The sequence below is a fragment of the Amphiprion ocellaris genome, chromosome 10, assembly GCF_022539595.1.
Source record: "Amphiprion ocellaris isolate individual 3 ecotype Okinawa chromosome 10, ASM2253959v1, whole genome shotgun sequence".
NCBI classification, from domain to species: Eukaryota; Metazoa; Chordata; class Actinopteri; family Pomacentridae; genus Amphiprion; species Amphiprion ocellaris.
This window is the reverse complement of record NC_072775.1, coordinates 7,440,542-7,466,101: the sequence shown is the minus strand read 5'-3', so window position 1 is coordinate 7,466,101 and position 25,560 is coordinate 7,440,542. Positions and strand designations below refer to the sequence as shown.

The 25,560-nt window shown below is 43.0% G+C and overlaps 1 protein-coding gene across 4 annotated transcripts in view; it reads left to right on the top strand.

Moving 5' to 3' along the window:
- LOC111584813 (uncharacterized) overlaps positions 1 to 25,560 on the top strand; it is a 174,139-nt gene that overhangs the window by 10,716 nt on the left and 137,863 nt on the right. Inside the window, exon 1 of one of the 4 annotated variants that reach the window (XM_055014329.1) lies at positions 3,743 to 3,867. The exons of the other annotated variants lie outside the window; for them this stretch is intronic. The gene's annotated coding sequence lies outside the window, so the exon portion shown is untranslated. Of the gene's footprint in view, positions 1 to 3,742; positions 3,868 to 25,560 lie in introns of those variants that run through there. 4 annotated transcript variants of the gene reach the window in all.

Here is a 25,560-nt window from a genome sequence, read left to right as displayed (position 1 = left end):
GCCACAATGCTGGAATCATGTTTTGAGCTTGACAGAGCATGCTTTGGATGGAGAATGTGTTCCACCGTGAGTTGTACACGACGTTAGGCAGAAAGGTTGTTTGTTCTTTACAGTCTTGTCATTCGTCTCTCAAGTCAAGTGGACTGTAATTTTTTTTTCTCCTTTTGTGAGCTGCTCACTGGGAAGTCACGCCTCGATTCTTGGGAAGCACTTTTTTCTCTCTTGGTCCTGCCCTAGAAATGCCTTGATACTTTTATTATCATAATACTTTTCCCCCCAGCATATTGTATCTGTACACTGATTCCAGCTATTTTTACACATACTGCATTACTATTAATAAAAGCCTGAGTAATGCTGGACTGAAAAATGGAAATGGTACATGAAAGAGGAGTTGAAAATTTAAAGGAGCTTCTATTTTTTAGTATTTTTCTAACTCTGCTGCGTGGGAAGGATTAAAGGAGGACTCCAGTTGATCTAAACTTGACGTTTTTTCATTAATGTGGCTATTGTGGCTCTGTTGGTCATGCTAACTTTGCACTGTTCAGTTCTGACGCAGAGAATCGAGGAAACGACAAGCTGCACAAAACAGCTTGTGAACAGCGTTTATTCTGGGCATCAAGCATGAGCTCTTTGCAGCTGATTGGATACAAACACAGAAATTAGCCGCTTGAATAGGCCATTTTCCAAATTGCATTAGGGATCACATTTGAGGATACTTTCCTGCTGACCTAATTAGTGGCATATTAATCAACGCTTGCTGGTTTGTTTACAGGTGTGAGGCTGACTTTGATTGTGGTCAGACTGTCTTCTGAGGAAACTCAGCAGTTAAATGCATTAGCAGATTACCCCATGGACTGCTGTCAGGACGATGGCAGGTCATTTCAGTTTGATGGTTGGCTACATTTGTACGCACAGGTAGAAAGACAGCAGTACTGCCCTGAATTACAATGCCGACTGAGGAGGAAAACTTTTCCTGCAGAGTGTGACCTGTTGATGCCAGACTTGGAAAATCTCCATGTGCACACGGATGAGAATAATCTCAGCTGTTGAACTACAACTCATGAATCTGCCACTGCATCATCTATGAGGGCACTTCAAAAAAGCTTTTGGCCTCACTCGGAAACAAGAGCCATAAGTCCCATTTTGGGGGTTGATTGTATACTATAAAGCCTTTTATCACTGTCCACATAAACTCATATGTTGGTTGTTCTGTCTTTGCAGCTGACACCTGTTGAAAATCAGTAGGTGAGAGTGAAACCAAAAAATGGACAAGAAAGAAGGCTGGAGGTCCATGATTTCCACTGTGTCAAACACTAATTTGGCCTCCACTTGATCATCCGTGTCTGATTTTGGATGCCCCGACTGTGCCCCTCTTGAAATCAGCAGCTGGCTTCTTTATAGTCGAATAGTAAGAGGAGTTAAGCGTTAAGTTATTAAGTGTGTTAACTGTGTCTTTGTTGATTTCTTTGGGGATCAGTCCCTTTTTATGCAGATGCTTGATCAAAGCTCTGGCTTCTGTCTTGTCCATTTTTTGGTTTCCTTCTCACCTGCTGATTTTCAAAGTCAAAGAAAAGACAACAAATATTAGCCTGTGTGCAGACAGTGATATAAGGCTTTATAGTACACAGCTATGTCCCAAAATGGGAGTTATGCTCCTTGTTTCAAGGGAAGGCCAAGAACTTTTTTGAAGTGCCCTTGTATTTTATGAGTAAATTAACTTTTATTAGAAGGGTAATGCAAATAGAAAACAGGTTCTGACCCAACACAACAGAGAAAAAAACACTAACATATGATGCAAAGTAGAAAATGCATATCATTACTTATCATTGTTGACCTAAAAAGCAAGCTTACAGCCATTGATGGACTGACCTAATGACCTTGCTGTAAGCCCAAGTGAAACTCTAAAAAGTCTGGTAAGCTTCTAATACGATACATAGAGAACTGTAGCAGCCTGTTTGATCATGATTCCTCATGATAGCTGTGTAGTGCTTGCTGTTGTGTAGCTGGAGATTGCAGCAATCTGTACCTAAGCACAGCAAATACTGCAATACTCTGCTAATGTGTCTAAATTTAATGCAAAAGACATTACCGGTGCTCCCACATTCTGCCTTCCAACTCGAGGAACAGCTGCATGTGTGAGAAAAAAAAAGGTTTTGGGCGTATTGATCTCACATTATGCACATCGTCATCCTTCGGAAATGCTCACTAAATGCAGGATAGTTTGCCAGGGGGAGTTTCTTGGTACTTTTCTAAGGGTCAATTTGCAGAGCTGCAAGTCACATCTGGAGTCTCTTTATTGTGCAGAGACAGTCGATAAAAACTGCAGGGTGTGTATCTTGTCATTCTGTTGTTGCAATCAGAAAAATTGCAGATAGAAAGTATTTTGCCTGCTTTGCTTGTACTTCTCCAGAACAAACACCTGCTAAATAGAATGATCTCCACAGCCTCTCATGTACACAAACTGGCCGGAGTGGTAGGATATCATGGTGATTAGGTCAGCTGCAAGTTGGCAAAGATTGAGATTCCAAATTCAGTCAACAAAAGGTCCATTCTAGGAAAATATTTTCTGTGTTTACTTTCAGACAGAGTCAAAAAGAAATGTTTCAAAAGATTCATAAAAAAAATCTACTTTTGCGATCAATGTCGTTCACATGCTGTGTTGTGTGAGGGTGCAAAGCTAGCATGACCTGTAGAGCTTCAGTAGGCACATTAATGAGATTTACGCCAGCATGAAAGAAACTGGAATTCTTAACCTTTTCTATATTAAAGACATATTCCAGAATATCACATTGGTCAGGGATCCATAACCAATCACATTATAGAATAGCGTCTGGTATTTTCACAGACTACCTCATTCATTTAACATGCCAGCTTCTTCCTATCCAGGGTCACAAGTGCACCGGAGTCTTTTCCGGCTCGCACTGAGCAGAAGGAAGGAAGTCTCCTGGGCAAGTTGCCAGGCGATTGCAGGTTGCGAACTAGACAGAAAAGCACAGATAGACGCACAAAAACACAGGAATCTGCTAATGACAGAGGCAGGGTTTGAGGTACGCTGCTTTCAATCGGGATCCCTCTAAAATAAACGTTTTTGTTCAATGTCTTAGTGTCAGGGATTTTTATGGAATAAAACACAACACTGCGGTGAACACAAAAACTAAACAGACTACAATTAAAGAGAAACAACAACAAAAAAACGGTTGGGTATGAATTTGCTGCACACCTACATCATCGGCCCGACTCAGCCGCGGTAAACCCACACAGGTGTTTTCACTTAATTGGCTGATTAGACCTGGCTCCTCTCCAGCTCCAGACAGAATGAATGCAGTCGTCTCACCCACCCTCGCTCCAGACTTCTAAATTGCCACCCACGTTCCTTACTTGTGTAGCGATTCAGAAGGGGCTGCTGTTGTGCCCAGAGACGGCTGGCCAAACAGTCTACTGGTCACCAAGGTAAGTTCAGGGATTTCCTCTTCCCACTCAGCCTCCTACCGAGCTGCACAGCTATATGTAATTTACATTTGCTCCAGCTGTTGTTCTTGCAAGTGATTTATTGCTTCTCCAAAAATTAATATGCAGTTTTGTAATGTGCCTGATTGCCATCGCTCTTTGTAGTTTTTCCTTGCACCTGTTGTATCTCTAGAACTATGTCTCCATATATTTACATTGCTACACAGTGGAAACTGAATTTTCAAATATGTTTCGAAGGGAATTTGTGACGTAGTGGGAAAGGTGGCAAGTTTGAAAAGGCGACAAAGTCCATGTCAAGAGGCAAGAGGTGCAGATGGTGGCACATACAAGCGACCAGACTTTTGCCCAAAAGACCACAGGTGGAGCTCTGTGATGGACGAGAGACCATCAGTCCCAAAAGTAAGTGTAGTGTCCTGTTGTTGTGTACTTTGTACCGCTTTGTTAGACACTTTTACATGTGAGAATCTTGGTTAATGCATCTGCACAACAGTTACTTAGGCAGGGTAAAGAAAGATGTCATGGTTTGGAATAAAATACGACCCTCTACCGCATGTTTCCCCTCGATTTTCTGGGTTACCAGAAAGACAAGTCCCCCTCCATCAAATATATAATTGGTTGGTTTAAAAGAAGCGACAGCAAAGCTACCAAATAAATGAAAAGATGTGTTGATTAGAAACGTATTTGTGACACGCTACAAACAAACGTAATCCGGCAGAAAATACATTTCCCTCAAAATGTAATTGAGAATTTAGTTGTATAAAAAGGTAATTTTGTGGTGACTGGTTGATTTTTAAAACCTTGGAGAAGTAATTAGAATTTGGTGTGCAGAGGTCCAAATGCCAACAGTAAGACAAACCACCTGTGTGAGTTTTCAGGGCTGTTCAAACCTGATTCTGTTGTGCAAAACAGCTGAATATCACTGCTATTACTCAATGCCACATCAGCTGGATTAATACTTAATGCACACTGACTGATCTATTTCTGCCATCAGAGGGGTTGACTACAAATCACCATACAATGGACGGCAATAATATGTTTAATCTGGTTGCTAAGGTCATCAGATGCAAATTACATTTAACATTGTTTTTAGAAACTGCACCTGAATTGCAATTAAAGAGTGTCCAAATGAATACATGTATTCCCCCCCACCCCCGAGAGACTGTAAGGTAGAAATATTTTTCGACAGAACCCAGCTTTCCTGTGTCTCCCCTCTGTTTAAAACCATGAATGACACATCATTTAAAAGCCTCGCAGTAAGCAATACTGCAGGAACAGATTGTTCCTATAGCTGCTTGACATCTCTCCTTATCCATGAGTAAATAAATCACAGGTGTATCCAAACATAATAATTACATGTTACGGTGCGTTTGGTGACTGAGGTATTTGCTAACCTGTTGCCAGCGGCTTGTGTGTGTGTTTGTGTGTGTGTGAGTGAAGTGCAGTTTTCAGTGTGACAGCATTCACTCTGTGTTTGTCATCTATGATCACAAGCTGTGATGATGGCTACACTGCCGACGTTCTGCTAACTCCCACAAACTGACTCATAAATTTTATGGCTATTTATGTCTTAACATTTTTCAGTTTGAAATGTTGTGTTCTGGATCGGGCGGTCGAGATGCCTCAGAACACCTAATACTAATTTTCTCCGCCTGATGCGACTGACCCCCACTATTGGATCTAATATTCTACACCGGCTCTGCTTCTTCTGCTCGATGCGTTTGTCTGTCTTTGCATGCACAGATATGCTTTGACACGCGCAATACGGCAAATGTCAACAAAGACAAAAACGGCATATGATCACATACTCCTCACATCTGTACACACACATATATGCACACAAGCCTGACGTGCGTCGCCTCCCGCTCTCTGCTCAGTGCGGGAACAGCTGGAGATAAAGCAAATGTGTTGGGAGTGTGTGGGTGTTCTGGTGTGACACATCTGGGTAACATGACGTGAGGGGGTCCTGACAGATATGGGCTGAGTGAGAGCCTGTTCCTGTTGAGCTCTGTCATGCTGAGGTTCCTTCCACATGCCTGCCTTCCCCCGTCTGCCTCCCGCTAGCTGTTAGGTAACCTGATGCTATTGTGCATACGTGTGGATGCTGGCACATGGTTCAGGAAGTGCGAGCATCAGTGCGGCGCGGCCTCAGAAGCGTGCCCTCGTGTGACGTTGAAAAGATGGAGGGCGCGATTAAAAGGACGCGACACGAGGGCGTGAGAGAGGGCGTGGCGGCATCCGAGCTGCTTCATGACTTCATGCATGAAATGGGCGGAAAGTTCAGTTGATGAATGAGAGCGTCGGTGACATCGGTGCAGCGTGGCCATGGAGATGACAACAGAGGCATCAGTGAGCACAAATGATTTCCATTTCGCCGTTAAATTCCTTTTCTCTCTTTCTTTTTGCCACCATGTACTCCAAGGTTAGCTCATAAGTTGGTGTGTGTTGAAATCAGACATTTTTTTTCGTGCTCGCATAGGTGTATATGAGTGTGTGTGTGTGTGTGTGGGCTCCCAGTGGGGATTGTATTTCGGTCGGTCAAGCTTGACAGATAACAGCCCACCGTGCTCGTCACATCTATTATTGAGGGGACGGGAAATTGATCGGCTCTAACGGTGAATGTTACTCTGCCTTCCTCAGTGCCTCAGTGCCTCTTTCTCCTCTCACTACCGCTGTGCCCCCTGTGTTATTTGTCCTCCATCCATCCCTTCTTGCTGTCGCACTCCCCGTTGCCCTTGTTTTCAGTCATCCTGTTACCACTGCCTCCCATCCTCTCTTTCATCTCTCAACCTCTGCGCCTGTCTCTACCCTCACAGCTTCCTCCTCTATTTGAATTTCTGGGCTCTCTCTCTTGATCCTTGTTTTTCAAGCCAAACTTTGGGATGCAGACAACTACACTGTCTCTGTTTCTCAATTGCCAGCATAATTGGACTTCTAGTTTTCTGGCAAGCTCCTCTCTGTTGAAGTTGTTGTTCCACAGTGTATCAACACACCCGATTCCTCTCTTCCTTCAGACTGCACAAGCCCTTTTCACCCTCCTCCCCTGCCTCCATGCGCTCTATCCTCATCTCCCCTCTCCTCCTCATCAGCTGGAAATCACAACTCCGGCTCACCTTTGATCACTCTCCCTGGGAACTCTTCATCGCAGAAAGTCAAGTGTTTTTATCTTTGTTGTGTGACAATTCGGCGCTGGAAAAGACCACGTGCCTGCCAGCCAAACACGGCTGTTTGCGCCCCTGAATGTGCAGTGCGGAGGAGAAGAAAGCCTAATTTGAGCTCAATTCATCGTGGCAAGATTGCCCTGCATTTATTGATAATTGCTTTTTTCCGTTTTAAGGGATGGCGTTTCAACCGTCAGTCGTGTAAACATGAGAGATGCAGCTGTTGCCGCAATTAACTTCTCACTTTCCCTAATGAAAGGATTAATCCACCAGCAAATCTCTCGGCTTCCTTTCAAATGCCAAGCCCCCATTCAGCGCGCTGCCAGTGGAAGAAAGGCGGCCCGTGTCGAATAAAATGGGACTATCTATAACCAGAGCCAAAAGTCACATTCATTGGCTCAGCCTGGTGTCACATCATCACGGTCCCTTTACTGCTGGGGAACAAGAGAGACCCTTAACCAACTGCTGTTTGATGATTTCCTGAGTGCAGCCTTTCCAATCATCTGTTTTCACAGCCAGGCCTCTCCACAGCGACACCTCCGCCCCCACCCACCTTCTTACTTTCCTGTGGATCGAGAGCTCCGATCGCTACGCTCAGAACTCCAAAAACACACTATTGCTTCTTGTCAGAATTCTTCAGAATGGACGACACAGAATGCTTTGCTTACCACAGACAGTTGAAAGTCAGAAAGTGAATAGCTGTCTCCTGTTGGAGTAAGATGTGTCTGGGCAGCCGGTGGTGAATGACAGCTTGTTGAGAACGGAGCAGAGCTTAGGCTAAATCTTTGGAGCCATTGATCGCATTTATTGATCAGTTCTTTTTTTTCTATGCAACACGGAGACAGGAGAACAGGTGTGGAGATGACCAGATAGATCAAATCCATGACAAATGCCAATCATCCTTCTTTTTACCGCTCAGGCCATTGATCAGAAGAAGGAAGCTGTCATTGTCAACATTTACTGAAGCTTGGTTTTAGATGCTGGGTGAGATAGTCTGTCTGTCTCAATTTGGTCAAAGTCCATTTCATGTACACACCTGGATTTTTACAGATGAACCAAGAGCGCATGAAGTGACATGGAGTGAAGCACTTTAATGAAGCGTAATTAGCTCAGGCAGAGCACTGGAGTCACACTTGTATTACCAAATCATTGGCTCATTCACAGCTGTGTGGTTAGCGACATCCAATGGTATTGACGCAGGTGTACAGGCACAGGTGCACTCTGCTGATAAACAAAGCGTTGACAGGTCACCAGATGAGCTTCAGTAAATATAGATTCGGCTTTAGCAGATCACTTTAAAGGTTGCTTCTTTGACAGCTTGTGATCAACAGATGGCTTCAGTGGCTGTTAAGGTTTTATATTCTTGCTTAAATTATGTACTGTGCCAATAAAAAGTATTCACCCTTCTGGGAAGTTTTTCCCTCTTACTGCTTTTCAACATTGAGTCATAGTTAATTTAATTTGGCTTTGATGGCAAAGTGAAAGTGGATTTGTACAAAGTAATGCCAATTAATTAAAAGTATAAAATGTAAAAGAAATGATTGCGTAAGTATCCACCCCTTTAAAGTGACTCATCTAATTCAACACAGGTGCTGCCAGTTGGTTCTAGAGGTCACATAACTCTGAGTGCAGTCAATGTGTCTCAAGTGATTGTAGTATAAAGACACCTGCATGTTGAAGGTCCAGTAACTGGTGGATCAGTACAGCTGGCTGTAACTACACCACAAAGACGACAACAACAACAACAACAACAAAATAAACACTCCAAGCCAAGTTATTGAGAAGCATAAGTGATTGGATGGAGTCACTGAATAGCCCTTTGGAGTACAGTTACATCCATCATTGAGGAATGGAAGGAATGTGCCAAAAACTGCGTGACCGTGCAAGACAGATACTAATGAAGGAGGCCACCAAGACATCTATGACCACTCTGAAGGAGTTACAAGCTTCAGAGGCTGAGATTGGAGAAACTGTGAATACAGCTGTTGAAGCTTTATGAGAGAGAGATGTGGCCATGGTTGAAAAATAACATCAGACCAAAGTCTTCTTTCTGTTGACTTTAGAGTCTTTCACGTGTCTTCTGTTGAACTCTAATCAAGATTTATTATGAGCTTTTTCCAACGGTGACTTTCTCTGTGTCACTATCCTGTAAAACTTTGATTGGTCTTTGTCTGATGTCCGTAACTCCTTCAAATTAGTCATAGGTGGCATCCATCACTATTTTCTTTCTAGATCCCTGGTTTTTGAGGATGGCCTGCTCTAGGAAGGTTTACCCAAGTGCCATTTTTCTTACATTTCTTTATGAAGACTTTAACTGTACTCCAAGGGATTTTCAGCAACTTAAGTTTTTCTTGCAAACCATCCCGATTTATATTTTTCAATAACATTTTCACAGAGTTGCTTAGAGTGTTCTTTTGTCTTCATGGTGTAGTTATAACCAGGAGCACTGATTACCAGTGGCACAATCTTCCAGATGCAGGTGTCTTTATATCATAATCACTTGAGACACATTCACTGCAGTCAGATGATCTCCATTTTGCTAATTGTTTGACTTGAAGCACAAACTGGCTGCACCTGTGTTGAATCAGATGAGTTAAATGAGGTGAATGCTTATGCAATCATTTATTTCACATTTCATATTTTACTTTCACACAAAAGAGGCGCTTTTTTTCCTAAATTTTTGCTTAAAAGCCAAAATAAATTGATCATGATTGAATGTTGGAAAGCAATAAAAAGGGAAAAGTTACAATGGGGGTGAACACTTCTAAAGACACTGCATCTACTGACATAAACACTTGTGGTTGCTCCCCCAAAACAAACTACAAAGTAATCTGCTTGGAAGTGGACTGCAATTCATCTTTGCAGGGTGTCTTTGTCTGCTTGTTCAGTTTGCTACAGAGTGTGATCTTTCACACCAGTCTAAAGTTGCTTTCACACCTAACCTGTTCAGTTTAGTAAATCAAACTCTGGTGCCCATTTAGTGTGGGTTCGTTTAGGCGCGTGAAGATCGAATGCTTCCAAGTGAGGTTTTTGCAGCATGAAAACAAGAGTGAAGCAGGCCAACCACAGCACTATGCGATAACAAATTTATGATTTTACCAACTACTGTTAAATCCATCTGCTTCCCATGAACTGCCAATAAATCCATCTTCTGATGTGTAGGGAAGCACAGACTCTATTCAATTAATATTATTTTGGAGGCACCATATACATTATTATCTACTGGAGGTGTGCTCAGTCAGTCCTATCTATTAGAGCAATTTTCCAATAAAAAGTAAGAAAAATGCTGTGATTGTTGTGGTGCAAAATACATCTTTTTTTCTTGTTTCTACCTCTCCATCCCCGTAATCAGTAGTTAATTTGTTGAGTTAATTTGTTGGTCCAATGGAAGCACCCCATTGCTTCCACAGCAGCAACAACCACAATGGGTTGATGGAATTAACAAGAGTGGAAGTATTGTGGTCATTTTGCTATCAAGGTGGATGGCTTCTCTCCTCAAATCACCTACTGTCCATGGAAGGCATGTGGTGCTGTGAACATTTACAGAAATTAGTAGTCTCTCTGCCATCTGTTCTTTCAGCTTTCTGTTTCCATGGCAGTGCAGGATTCAACTGATCTAAGATTGATGAGCACATAATTAAAGGAACAATGGGGGGTTTGCTATTTTAGACTATATGGTGAATCCAAGAAGCAAAAGGCTCCTTGAGTTCATTGAAGAAGCTTCTTGAATTCTTAAAACCCTGATAGAGAAGGTCAGTTGCTTTTTTACTGAAGCTCCGATGATTACTATGACCTGGATGACTGAGAATCGACACAGACCTGTTTGGTGAAGGATTTAGAAAAGACTGCTATTGGATGAGGATATACTTGGGCAGAAAAATGGTGCTTGTTGTCCTCTTCGACTTGAGCCAGTTGGCATTTGTCTTCTCTGAGTTGGGCAGTCAGCACTGATAGATAGTTGGTTGGATGGATGGATGGATGGATGGATGGATGGATGGATGGATGGATGGATGGATGGACAGATAGTTTATTCACCCTCTTGGGGACCCACAGCGTACTTTTTGTCAGGGCTGCTCACAAGTACCTATGTCAGAGTAGATTCTTTATATCCCTTGAAAACAGCCATGGAAGAGGTTCTGCTGTGGCGGTTTTTGTGGTCTGAACATGCACAATTTTTTTCTTGCCACAACTAAACGTCCCCCCAAGTTCCTGCAGCGGAAAACAGTCTTAAGGCATACAAGGTCCTGTTACCTTTGTGACGTTTAATAATGCTGATAATAAGTTGTCTTTCTGTGAGCTCTTTGTGACCATCAAAGTAGATAAATAAGCTGCTGTCGGTAACCCAAAATTGATTTTACCTTCAGACATCTATGTAGTGCTGATGGGGCAAGATGACACGATCAGTACCATTCAATGAATTCACCCATTCATGCACTTTCTACTGGACTAAAGCTCTTGACTCGTTTGTATGTGAGTGCGAACACAACTTGCACCAGAACAGAAAAGCCATAATGTCACACCTTGTTCCCTCACACCAGCCAAAGGAACTTCACTACAGGATATTTTGCTCCCAGCAGAGTGTGACTGACAACCTTAACCACCCTAAGTGAACCAGCCCAAACAGGCGCCTGCAGCAGAGTCAGTCTGAACCCTACCAGTAAGTGTTAGTCATGAAAACATCCCGAAAGGTCACATTTAAAAGTTTGATACAAGTCTGTTTAAAAGGTAGCTCTGTTCTGCTAATATTGCCTAAGTGAACTCATTTATGTGACTCCAGTTCCTATACTTGTTATTAGTCCATTGATTGTTTGTAAGAGCTCTGGCTAAAACTGCCATTATTGGTCAGACCTCGAGGCTCGCTAAGTGGCTTCTCTCTTGTTTAAATAATCATCTCAATGGCGGTGGAACCACAACAATTTAAATTCATTATTCCGTCTTGTTTGTTTGGCTGTTTTGGGATCCGTAGACTACTTTCTTTATTTCTGTCCAATTTGCATACATCATTGAAACAGTCTGTATAGTCATTTACTGAAGTGGTTATTACAGGTTACAACTCTGGAACTGATATTGTACAAAGGCAGCTACAGATAGAAGAACTTTCATCTGAGACAAACACAGTCTTTATTTATGTGTTTGTGTGAGTGTGTGTCGTGTGTACAGTTTGTTCTGCTTGGGCTAAAGGAAGTTATATTTGAAAGGGGATTACGTATCAGCTGGCGTACGGACTCATAAACAGTTATTGTCTTGATCCACCGCTCGCAGACCCCTTTATCTTTGTCATTGTTAGCGTCTCCCGTATCGCTACCTATTTCTCTCACAATCCCTCCGTTCGCTATAATCTCAATTTAAAGCTCCTCCTCTGACCACAGCAGAAGCCAATTCATTTTAAAGCCCCAAGATTACACAACTGCCCTTCTCCGTATCTCAACCTCTTCATCTCTCACTCTCCAGCTCTCTCTTCGCTAATCCGAGTATCTTATCGCTCAGCTTTGACTGTCTCCCAACTGTCTAATTCTTTCTCCCACTGTCTGACTCTTCCTGCATCCTTCCTCCCTCCTTCTCCTCCCTCCCTCGCCCACTGCTTCCTTGACTTTGCCTTTGTGCTCTCCACACCGCCCCGTTTCGAACCCTCTTTTCACAATTAGGCCTTCAGATTGAGATTATTGGTATGACAGGCTATCATCAGCAGAAGCTACAAAGCGTAATGGGTGCAAGCGCGCACCCACACACTAGCACCCGTAGTTCAGTATAAAATGATGCAGGCAGCACACACACACACACACACACGCACACATGCACACAGTCTCTTTCACAGCTGATTGAGCATTCACTCCCTGTGTGCTCCGTCCTCTGCGTCTGTAAAGAAAGTGAGAGAGTAAGAACGCCGACTCGGACCTCAGCAGATAGAAACTAATGACTGTCTGATTAATTCATTAGCCTGACACTTTATTGCCTGTCTGCTGGACTCATAGCTGTTTACTTTTTTTCTTTTTTCTTTTAGACCGGCCTCATGCACACACTCCACCCACAACACTCTGGCGTTTTCTCCTCATTTTCCACTTCATCTCCACAGCGTCAGAAATAATAACAAAAAATGATGATGTTTTAAGCTCGCCAAAGCAAGATGATACTGTCCTCGAGCGCTCGTTGGCCAGCTCTCACAGTATTTTTTCTCATCTTCATCAAATCCTTTTGTCTCGATGACAATCTCCAGTCTCAGCAGAGCCAACTGCCGCGAAGGCTGACTTTTTAAAGCCTTTCTTGGCCGATGCGCGCGGAACAAGGACCTATTCCCTCGCTGGCCTCTGTAAATTCACATTGATCCACTGGCTGATTGGTGATTAGCTGGCCACTTAATTCAAGCTTTAGTCAAACCTGGAAAACAAAGTGCTTTTCAGAGCCACTCCAGTTGGCCAAGGAGTTTGAAGAGCGAGATGAAAGAGCAACTGGCTTTTAGAAAGGCGAAGTTAGCTAGCTTGGCATGATGCAAATGGATCTGAAGAGTAAAGGAGAAGAAAAAACTGAACGAGCAGAGAAATATGGAGTGGAGGGTAAGATGAAAAAAGACTGAAAGAGGGAGCCGTCCTAAATGAGAACAGTAACCTGTGGGGAGTGATAAGAGCTGGCAGATGGATAGAGTGATAAATAGACAGATGGGTAGTTAGATAGATGGAGGGGACTGATTTGCTGAGATGGAGAGGTTCAGAGAGATGATGGGCAGATGGGGTAAAGAGATACTGTAGAAGACGGGTGAAACTTTCTCGCTGTGCAAACACTTTAAGGCTGGCTGTTGTGTTTTTTTTTGGGTTAGTCACTCATCCTCCTCTCTATTCTCACTCCCTCATTTGGCCTCTGTCTCCCACCGTCACTCACCCTCCTCCTCCTCCTCGTCTCCCTCTCGCTGTCTTCGTCTCAGCCACCACTGCACTCACGGGATATTTTTAATAGAATTAGGCTGCTCTTGTTATCAGTGGAGCGGGTAGCCACGGAGTGAGGCGAGATTGAAACAGCGATTTCCAATTTGAGATTGTGTCACACACATCTCCCTTTGCCCAGATAGCATCAACGAATCACCGCCACCATCTCCCTCACTCACTTTGTCCCTCTTTTGCCTCCCTCTCTCTCTCTTTCTCCCGCTCTCTCAGACATCTCTTGCCGGATATTTTAGGCTCGCTCGGGCCTTCCGCACATGCAGGACTAACATCTAAATGCATACATGCTCCCTCTCTGTCATTCCGGATTCGCTGGCTTCTCTTGACAGTTTATCTCCTTGTCTCTTTCGCTCTCATCTGGGGCGCATACAGAACACATCTCTCTTTCTTCTCCCCAAGTCCTGTCTGTCCTGGGAGTCACTTAGTACCTCCAAACGTGGCTCTGCTTTCGCTGTTTGGGTTTCTTCTTTTTTTTGTATTTTTTTTACACTCGGCGCTCATGTCTTTCCCACTCCTCCCACACTTGCTCATTCCTCGTGCTTCCACCTCTCCGTTTTGCGTCCCGTTATTTCACATCTCTCCTCCCACACTGCCTCCACTTCCTGCGCCCGCCCTCACCAATTTCTGCCTCCCTTTCTCTTTTCATCTCGTCCGGTGTCACTCTCTCTATCCCCCATGAATATTTTTCTCCTCCCCTCATCCTTCATTCTCTTGCTCCCTCGCCTCATCCTTTCTTCTCCGCTGCCTCAAAGCATTGGATCCCTTTGACTTGTCTTGTCAGGTCTTTGGATTTCTGTCTTCCCTCCAGAGATATATAGTGTGTGTTCATGCAGTACAGTCAGTGTGTGAGTTTGTGTTGGAGAGGGGAGATTGATGTTACCACTGCGTGGGTGTGTGGGTGTTTGTCAGGTCATTTCCTGGTTCCCATGGCCAGAGGGTCTTTTCTCCTCACCACAATGCCATAACTCCACCTTTTGAAACAAGAAAAAGCTCAAGAGAAGTGCTGCCTAACATGCAGTCATTCTTTAATATCCTCCTTCCATTAGCCATGCCAGCCTCAGCAACCCTGAGTCTCCCTCTCCATTTAAACACCTTTATTCTTCTCCATGCCAACATTTGTCTCATCACATTAAAAGCCAAATTCACAGCGTGTGAACATTTCCTATTATACACCCTCTCAACTTCTTCACAGGGATAAATGCAAAAATTGACTGGTGAGCGCCAAGATTCTCTCCTTCATAAATTGAAAAAATATCATGCAACTGTTTGTGGACTTTTGCAGAAGCTTGAAATCTGTGCTTAGAAAATTCAAATGAAACAGAAGGACAGGTCTTAGGTCTTCGCATTGTGTACATAAAAAAATAACCGAGGCTTCTTATAGGCAGAAAGTCTGATCGTACTTTTTGAATTATTCAGATTTTCAAGCATAAGGGTTAACAGTTCAAAGATCCGCAGTAGAAGCCTCCAAACTAAGTTCCATAATATAAGCATTGTTGCACTATATACACCCACACACATGCACGGGTGTACATGTGCTGCCAGAGTGAAATTTGTCTCCTTTTTTTCAGCTATTTAAACAGTATCATTAACTACCCTTTCATGTCAGTTAATGGCCCCCAAAGCTTATCCTGCATAATAAGAGTTTTTCAATATTAGCTGACAAACGCCCACGTGCACCTGCATGAGCTCATAAGCCTCCTGTGTGCTACAATATAGCAAGACACCTCTGATATGTTCATCTGTGCGCTCAAGTTTCACTGCTGAGCTTCTGTTCATGCGTTAAAGGGAAACATGAAATGTTTTCCTTTTAATTGCATTTGGAAATCCACTGGCTAAAGTACCTCCTTACCCTAAAGACTGCCTGAGGCTCTAATGAAGTAGAGCAATGGAGTCAAGAAAAGGTGACAAGATGCTTTAGTCTACGCTTCTTTTGAAACGACTCTACTTTCATGTTTCTGACCATGTGTGTGCATATGTATGAGTCATTTTTAAAGTGAACTGGAGCCATTTTAAAGGGCTTGAATTGTGCGTTTTCTATTCACATTCATTTTGTCGATGCCAAAAGCTCCCCAAGAAAGCTAGTAAGTGGGAAACTAGGTTGGAAGCTTTGTCAGAATGGCATTATCAAGGTTATGCTTAAATTTATTTATTTTTTTCAATTTAAGTTCTGAAGTTATTTTATTAAATATGTGTGTTTTTAAAAAAGCGTATATCTCAACTTCTACAGAATGTCAGTAAATTGGAATTGCTAAAGCACAAAAAATCAAATGGATTATAAAACATATTTCTTGCGTAGAAAAACTGTTCTCCAAAGCACGATCTGGCTCCACCTCACTATAATACACTTTGGTTTTTTAAAAAATCTTTAAACAAATCACAGTCATGTTGGGCAGTGCTAAGCCCAGGATGCAACAGTAAGTTCCCAATAAGTGTTAATGGGAACTTATTGTGGTGGAATATTCTTGAAAAATGAAGCTTCTTGCATATCTGCTGAAAAAAACGTGCAAGAACGCTTGTGACAGGGTCAAATGGTGGAAAAAACCCCACCAGTAGCACCAGTTGGGCTTGCCTTATTGCACAATCCAAATCTTTGTCAATACTTGTTATTTTCAACTTGTAGGTTGCTGCTCAGAGGGATTTTAAAAATGCAGGTAGTGGAGAATGGCCAATGTCAGGCTTACACTCACAGTCTACATGTGTTGAGTCAAACTCTAAAAGAAAAAAGAAAAAAAACCTTTTGGTAAAAATTCAGACATGGTGCACTCCAGCCATCAGCAGATTGTGTTGCTCTGTGAAGTTGCAAAACATAACTTCATCCTGTGCTACATTTGCCGGGCATCGACTTTGGGACACACAAACATTGAGATCTGTGGCTGGTTCTCCTTCTGATGTGTATTCCTCTGGTGCAGTTTGGATTTAACTTTTTTTTTTGCATCATACACACTGGACCCTGACACTTTGATGTTTCACACACAGACCAGGGAGTTTGTGTGTTTCTTATTTTTTGCATCAGGAACTTTTGCAACACAGCTTTTGTTGATTTTTTTTTCTTATAAAATGGGAATTTCTAATACGTTTTGCTGCCATTTATAAATCCTATCGATCACTTGTGGATTTAACGGGTCTTTAGATTCCACTTGACATGATTGGATAAAACACAATGCTCCAAAATAATAATGTGGTGCTAAGTTTGTACTACTATAATGTGTTAAAAAAAAAAAAAAAAAAAAAGGCCGTAATTAGCTATTTCAACTGTTTTACAAAATTGGAACAACTTGTTACCAAGTGAAACCAGATACAAACAGGAAAAAGCAAAAAGGTCTTTTTTAAACTAGCTGAATCAAGTGTGTTATTGAATTTTATTTGAAATGTAAGAGCTAGCAATGTATGCCTTACGAATATTTCTTGAAATAATTTGAATTTCTGTAGTCCTCTGCAGTAAATATTCCACTACCAGAAAATGAAAATCTAGTTTTTATCCTGCAAACATGCCCATAAGTTGTTTTTTATTTGACTGAGGACATATCATCAGCCTGAAAAACAGTTACTGCCATAGCTGAGTATTTTTCCCTTGAAGCTGCAGTGTGTCTGACAATTTCAGAACATGGATTCAGACTTCCAGGGATTCATATCTAACAAACCTAAATCATCAATCCTGTCAACTTTCAGGGTGTAATTTTCTATATCATTAACACACGTATCACTGGATTATTCCAGTATTTGACAGGTCACAATTAAAACATAAACTCGATAACTTACTGCGATAAACAGTGACCATATGCACACATCTATAGGCACACACACACTCTAATATTACACTGAAGTGAACTGTTTAGTCATGAATGATGAGCTTCCAATGGAAGTGATTTGATTATGCCGGCCTGTTTGTCCTCAGATATTTTACCTTCCACCTCTCTGTCTCTCTCCTCTTTCCCCCCCACCATGGCAATCCATTTCCCTCTGAAAGTGACACTTTAAAAGGTTGATAGCTCTTTGGCCGGGTCTCACAGCCTCAGATCGATGGCTGGCGGAGAGCAGCGTCGAGGTACTGCGTGTCTCGTGTCTCCGGACACAGGAGTTGAAGTCAACACACCAGGTGAAGATGCTTTTCGATTTGTTGCCACCACATGATCCTCATGTCCCCGTAGATGGGAAATGGACGGCGGTGACATTTTGTAGCTCTCTCCAGTGGTGCTCTGAAAACACGCAGGGCCATGTTGCTTAAGTAGAAGAGAGGCTGGTTGGATTAGAGTTTACAGAACTGTAGAGATAAAAGGAAACACTCACACACAGACAGAAAACAGTAAAAAGACAGTCTCATGAAAATTCATATTTTTGAAATGTACTTACGTTAATTACATGGGACAACATTTAGGGTTAAAAAGAAAGACAAAATCTCTAAATCTGCTTCTTTTTTTTGCCAAGAAAGTTCCCCCCAGTGCCGCCTTTCTCCTGCTGTTTCTTTCTGCCATAAATCTTTCCCCTGAAACTTTGCTTTGCAATCAGAGTGCACATTCTGGCTCCTATAATTACTCTACCTCTTCTGTTCAGCTCACTGCTTCTGAACAAAGTTGCAGTGAAAATAGAACCCATTTTTATTTTGACAATGGCTCCTGAGGTGTGAAGCTGATTGAGCAGAGCAGAAGATGAGGGAGACATGCAGGGGGAGTCTGGCTGTGCTCTGCCTGAAGCTTGCATGAGTCTAACCAGCCCTGTGGTTACCAGTGATCTATGCACACCACCTGGCTGCAGTTCAGCTCCTGCTGAGCTTCCCAGGGGAAGACCTCCAGCCCGCTTTCCTCCCCAAAGCGGCCTGAGCTTGGCCCTCGCATGCAGCCAAACTAGCTTTGGGGGAGCTGAGAGCTGTGGAGCAAGGATGGATAACAATTCAGAGGTAAAGCCCACCTTGAGGTGCAAAGAGTGGCATGGAAAAGTGGGAGCAAAGGGCCCCCGGAGATCTGGAAGAGGGAGTGAAGCCAGAGCAGTCGGCCAAGCCTGTTTCCACACCGGTTCTACACACTCCGGGGCCTGTCACATGATCAAACCATGGAATCAAGGACAAGAAGTAGCACAAAAGACACACATTTCCCCATTAGAGACACAATGTCCCCAGCTACGCAACTTAATTCTCACATTCACATGTGGAGGATCACCAGCAGTGTAAAATGGCAGAGCTGAAATCAGGCTGTGCTAAAGTGTGAACAGTATAAATATTCATCAGTCAGTGAGCAGCAGTGTGGAGGAGAAGCAGCAGCAGCAAAAGATCTCAAAGGGGGACCTGAGATTTTCTTTTTTATATCATCACTGCTGTGAAATAGAGTATTATTGTGTCAGAACATTTGCTCCTGTGCAGTTGGAAATGTCATCCGCGTAACTATAGGTTAAATCTATAACCGCCTATTGCCACGAGGAGTCTTTCTCCTGGACTCTGAGAAACCGGGCTGGTGGCTTTGTGAAGCACCTCTTTGGGTTGTGTTTCTCACAGCCTCAGAGAGAAAACAGCAGCTGTTAGAGTCCGCTCTCCTGCAGACGGATGATGCTCCTCCTGCCGGTCGGTGACCCCCCCACAGGCGCTGGATTGTGACCCAGCACACCAGACCTCGGGGCCTCCCCTCTCCTCTCCCTCCTGTGAGCTCGCTCTGCTCATATCGCTCCATCTCTCCGAGTCTTTATCGCAAAAACACAGTACACCACATTTTAATCATGCCCCCCGAATAGGAGACACTTTTCCAATTAATGGAACTGCCGCCGTGATGCACTGTGACTCTGTGAAGCCGCAATGCGCAATCGGCCGGTGAGCCGCTGCCGCCCGCTTGATGTATGACCGCCTCACAAGTTCTGAATGTGAACAAGACGGTTTTTGAAATAGAGAAATCTGTATTGAATGAAAGCGCGTTGGTGAGGCGGCAAAGAGGGAAAAAGTGAATGAGTAATGCTCCGGTGAAGCTGCTGAGTGGCCAACAGTGGATGTCTGTGGTTGTACTGGGCAGCTCTCAGGCGTGAATATATGGAATTGTATGAATGTGAAGCAGGGTATTACGAAAAAAGAGCATGCACGCTCAGCAAAAAGCGACCCCGGATAAATAAAAAAAGGGTCAGAAGCTGTTGCCATCACTCTTAGATTGTGTCGTATAAAATCAGAAGCCATTGATAGGTCATTCGGTCACACTGCAGACAGCCTGTTATCCTTTGCAGGCAGGCATTGAGTTCTTTCCAACAAGTGAATGACTTTAAAGAGGGTTTTGAGCTCTTGCGCCTGGCACCATAAACACTGAGAGGAAGTTTAGCAATAAATGGAAGCGTTGCAGAGTTTCACTTGCCTCTGTATTGGCGCTTTATTTCTGGGATATATTTCCCAGTGTGTATTTATAACTCTGGGCTCATTCCAGCTCAGACGGGGAACTATCAGTTTTCGCAGAGACACAGCCCACAAACAAACACGGCGGTGGGGGAGACACAGTGTTTTGTGCGTTGCATGTGTGTGATTTGGGCGAGGAGACATACTATCCGAGTCATTTGTCCTCAAGTGCAAAATGTATGCGCGCCCCGTTGTAAAGAGGAGCGTTCAATTTGAGGCGCCTGAGTGTGCGAGCTCACACCCACAACGGCATCGTATTCAAATGGCATAAACACCCTCATGCACCTCACAGTTTGCCTTCTTTTGGCTCCATATATTAACTTGCCCTCCCACTCCATCAATCAGCTTGACACCAATCAGCGTGACTCCGCTGTGCGTAACATGTTTATGAAACGAAATAATTTTCTATTGCCTCGCTAGTCTCAGAAATATGTTGAGCGTTTTATACCTGGCGCCGCTCTAAAGACGCACTCCTTCGAACGGAATTAAGAGGGAAATGGCTTCCCTGCCGCCCAGACGGGGAAGGTTGAACGGGCGTATTAACCAGAGGTAATTGAATGTAGAAGCAACAGTGCACAGTTTAGTACGGGGGATTAACCCTTGCACCGCTGCTCCCTCAACCACGCCGGTAAAGAGGCCCGGCGGAAGTTTTGGCTACAATACGGAGTGAGAGGAAGTTGTTGTGCAGGTCTGGAAATATTTAGAGTTTGGGGCCTGCGAGACCGCCATAGTTCAAGCCAGTTCATTGCTATTTATCATGAGTGACAGCTGGGGAGTGAAAAAAAACTCAACACCTTTCTGCGTGAGCAATGGAGCTGTCTTATTACCCACAGTTAGAAAGCCAACTGGGTGCTTACTAGAGTTCTTTTCTGAAAACGACAGAAACAAGCACCAGCAATTCATCCATGTTTTGTTTTTTTCCCTTTTTTTTCTCCTGCAGATTTCACTCTTGTTGGGAGATTTGATTTATTATTTTCCAGGAATCAGACAGCAGTCAGGAGATGTGAAAATAATAAAAAAAGAAAGTGCAGATGTCAGATTTAATCTTGACTTGCCTGTGATGAGTTGAGACGCTGACATTTGCTGCAACAGACTTGACTTGGAACCCATTTTACCACCGTTTTTTATTCTAACATTGACTCGGACAGGGAAAGGCCGATTTAACCGTATCATATTAAGGTCAGGATCTTTTCTGTATTTTGCAAGCATTTCAGCTCTTGATTCTTTTTTGTCTTCACAACTTTGTGAACCCTAATGGCAGCGTGAGACTTCAGAAGGTCATGCATGAAGTGTGAACTGTCGACCTGATACAGATGTCAGAGACTCGTACTTTTAGCCTGAGCTGCTTTTCAATTATTATAAAGAGAGGGATCAAGATGGTATTATCTGAGTTTAACTTGTAATAGGTGAGCGGTATGTAGCAGGCCCAGGTCAATAGAAGTTAGGAGATTTAACATTTACTTATTGCGAAGCTGTGCAAATGTTCAAGACGAGAAGGACTGAAATAGAAAGGACGGTAGGGTTGTGGGTAAAGAAGTGGAGGAGGCGGAGCTGTGACTGAGAACACAAGTGGAAGGTACTCTAATTGCTCCAAAGGGACTTTGTCTTACACATGAGTAGGTTCGGTAGTACATAAAGCGAAATCAACAAGAGGGAAGAGTAGAAAGAGGAGGAAAGGGGATGGAGGCGGGGCGGGACAGGGAGATACAAAGAGACAAAGTATGAGAGACAGAGACTAAGAGGGCTACTATGTCTCCATTTCCATGGAACCACAGACCGAGCTAGTTTCCACCAATTACATTCATGTCAGTGTGCGTCCTGGATTCAAGATGCAACAACAGCCTCGAGGGGCCTTCACTCTCCTGGTACACGCTCAACATCTCTGCCTGCCACTCCAGCATTCTTCAGACACACACACACACACACACACACACACACACACACACACATGCAGACGCCATGTATGCACATATCACACTCACGCGCATAATAATCTCATCACTCCCTCTAGCTTTGTCTCTTTTTGTCACCCACACACACTCACTCACACACCCACCCACCTACCAACCAGCCAAACACATTCCCACCCTGCATCCGCTGACACACACACACACACACACACACACACACACACACACACACACACACACACACACACACACACACACACACACACACACACACACATACAAATCTCCCCTGTCACTTCCCTACACTGTCTTCCAATTCCATTTCTTTCACTCTCTTCTCCTCAGGCTCTCCATCCATCCATCCACCCCCTGCTTGCCTCATACTGTCTGCACACACACATACACTCTGCTGCCTTTGTGTGTGTGTCTGTGTGTGTGTCTGTGTGTGTGTGTGTGTGCCCTCCTCTCCCCTTAGATGATAGTAATAAGGCCGATGATTGCCGGAGATGGAGATGAGGGATGGCGCCTATTGATGATCGTGCCTGTGACAGCCTGGCAGCGAGCTAGACGTAGGGCCTTGATTATTAGTGGTAACAATAACAGCATCAGTTGGGCCTTAATTGAATGAAAAAGACTGGTTTCAGCCGGCCTTATGATCTGAAAATAGGTGGAAGAGTTGGGGAAAAAAAAAGAAGTACAGAGCGGGACTGATGGCAAGGTAGCAGGGACGAAAGCAGGTGCTAGAGAAGTTGGAAAAAGCAGAGGAAAATAGAAGCAGGAAGGATTCTTATAATAAGTGAATGTAAATGTACAGAGAAGGAGAGACTCAGAGGGAAAAAATAACAGGAGACATGAGGTGAAGTGGAAAGTGTGAAACACAGCAGCCCAGAGAGTGCTCTGAAAGGAGCGTGACGAGGTGCACGAGAGGAGCGTGGACAATTAGGACACTTTTATTGAGCCGAGAGATGAATAAATAATTGACAACATTCTGTTTGAGTGGGGAAGAATGGAAAAATGAGGGTTATGAAGCCGCAAAGGGACTACTAGAGGAGACAGGGAGGCACAGAGAGTGAAATATAGGTTGCAGGGAAAAACATAGTCAGGATTTTAAAGGGTGGGTTCATTCAAAGCACAGAAAATAGCATTTTCTCACTTTGCTGTGAACATAAATTTTATTTCATTCATGCAGGTTCTGCTCCACTGCGGTGGAGGTAAATTGAATTGTATTATTTGGTGCTTATAGTGATGGAAGAACTTGTCTTGGTTTTGGTGGTTTTTGATTTCCCTTTTCAGGTTAGTTAATTCATATTCTGAATTTCGATGCTTAAATATAGACCCCAGGTTCTGTATAAATACATTGCCTTCAGAAAGTATTCATCCCCCTTTGAAGGTTTCTCCTTTTATTGCTTTTGAACATTAAATCGTGGTCAATTTAATTTGGCTGCTTTGAAAGAACAAAAAAAACCCAGATTGCTTCGTGAGAAAATCAAAACATATTTGTACAAAGTAATGTCAATTAAGAATATGAAATGTAAAATAAATGGTTGTATAAATATTCACCCTCTTTAAAGTGACTCACCTGATTCAACACAGGTGCAGCCAGTTGGTGCTAGAAGTCACACAAGTAGTGAAATGGAGATCATTTGAGTGTGAATGTGTCTTTAGTGATTGTAGTATTAAGGCACCTGTATCTGGAGGGTCCAGTCACTGGTGGCTCTGACTATACCATAAGGACAAAAGAACCCTCCAAGCAGCTTCGTAAAAAGCTTATTGAAAAGCTCAAGTCAGAGGCTGGATACAAGAAAATTCCCAAGTCACTGAATATCTCTTGGAGTACAGTTAAATCCATCATTAAGAAGTGGAGGGAATATAGCACATATGTAAACATACCTACAGCAAGCCTTCCTCAAAAACCGAGTGACAAGAAAGAGACGAGTCTGGGAGGCCACCAAGACACCTATGACTCCTCTGAAGGAGTTACAAGCGTCAGATGAGATGGTGAAGACTGGGCATACAACAGCTGTTGACTGTTCTTCACCAGTCAAAGCTTTATGGGAAACTGGCAAAGAAAAACCTCCTGTTAAAAAAAAGCAAAAAAAAACACAACTCACATTAAATCTCAAAAGGTGTGTAGGAGACTCTGAAGTCAACTGGAAGAAGATTCTTTAGTCTGATGAGACCAAAATTGAATGTTTTGGCTATCAGACTAACACACCTTGAAGCATGGTGGTGGCAGTATCACGATGTGGGGATGGTTCTGGTATTAAGAATGCAGCAAGTTATAGGCAAATCGTGAAGGACAGTGACAACAGCTTGGAAGAATATTTGTTTTCCAGCAAGAAAGTGATCTGAAGCATCCAGCCGAAGCTACACAGAAATAGTTTAAGGCAACAAAGTGATTGTTCTAGAGTCGCCAAATCAGAGCCCAGACCTCAATCTAATTGAGAATTTGTGACTGGACTTGAAAAGGGTGTTCACTCAGGATACCTGTGCAACCTGGCAGAGCTTGAGCAGCTCTTAAAAGAAGAATGCAGTAAAATTGCAGTGTTTAGATGTGCAGGGCTGATTTATCCACACAGACTCATTGCTATCATAGTGGCCTAAGGAGTATCTACTAAATACTGACTTGAAGGGGGTAAATACTTACAAAGTCACTTATTTTACATATCATATTGACATGACTTTGTAGATATCTGCTTTCACTTTGACATGAAAAAGTCTTTTTTTTTGTCAATTTCTGTCAAGCCCAACTACATTGACCACGATTGGATGTTTAAAACAAAAGGGGAAAACTTCCAAAGAAAGTGAATACTTTTTTATGAGCACTGTACTTTTAGTAGGACACATGCATGGATCATATCACAGTCACACTTGTCCAACACATGCAAGCAGTAACTGTCACAAGTCAGGAGGCCATGCGATGCTGAGTTTTCAACAGTGGGGCCTGTTAGACATGATTTTATCACCACTTCTCCAAAATGAAACTGAAGTCAACGGGTTGCTGTTTTCACACTGTTAATCAGATTCAACACTTATCAGATGATTCTTAGCATGTTACATAACGACATTACAAACATTTCAGAAGTGCTGTGAGTGGTGTGTTTGTCATTTAAAACATTTAAATGAGGTACGGTTTTTGATTTTCACAGACCCAGTTTAGAAAGTGTTTCTATGTACAGCTTATGCATTTTGTCTAAAAAAAGCTTTGAGTAGTCAGGAATTTGTTCATTAAAAAAAGTAAGGAAGAATGTCAAACTCTTGCAGAAAAAAAAAATCACATCACAGCATTTCCGTGAGAAATCAGTGACCCATCTGAGGCCTTGTCACGCAGAAAGCACAGCAAAACGCATCCATGCTCATCATATGTTTTCACTAATGACTCACTAACAAGCTGGAATCATGCTAATCAGTTATACTGGTCCTCTCTCTTCTTTTTCTCGCTTGCTTATTGCCCTACCGGGGCGTACAGTTTATCCAAAAACGTATTTGTTGCATCAGCTCTTGTCACATGATTAGCTTAGGTTAACAGTCTGCAGATCGTCTCAGTGTAGTGGAGCAGTTTATGCTCGATCGTACATCACAGCTAACAAATATAGTCCATTTTGCACTTTTTGGCTCTCCATTCAAAAGGTCAGCACAGCCAAGACAGCTTGTTGTTAGTCAGCATTACACATTCACATGTCAAAGTTTCTCTGGAGTTGAATAATACTAAGATTTTTATGTAGAATCCACTG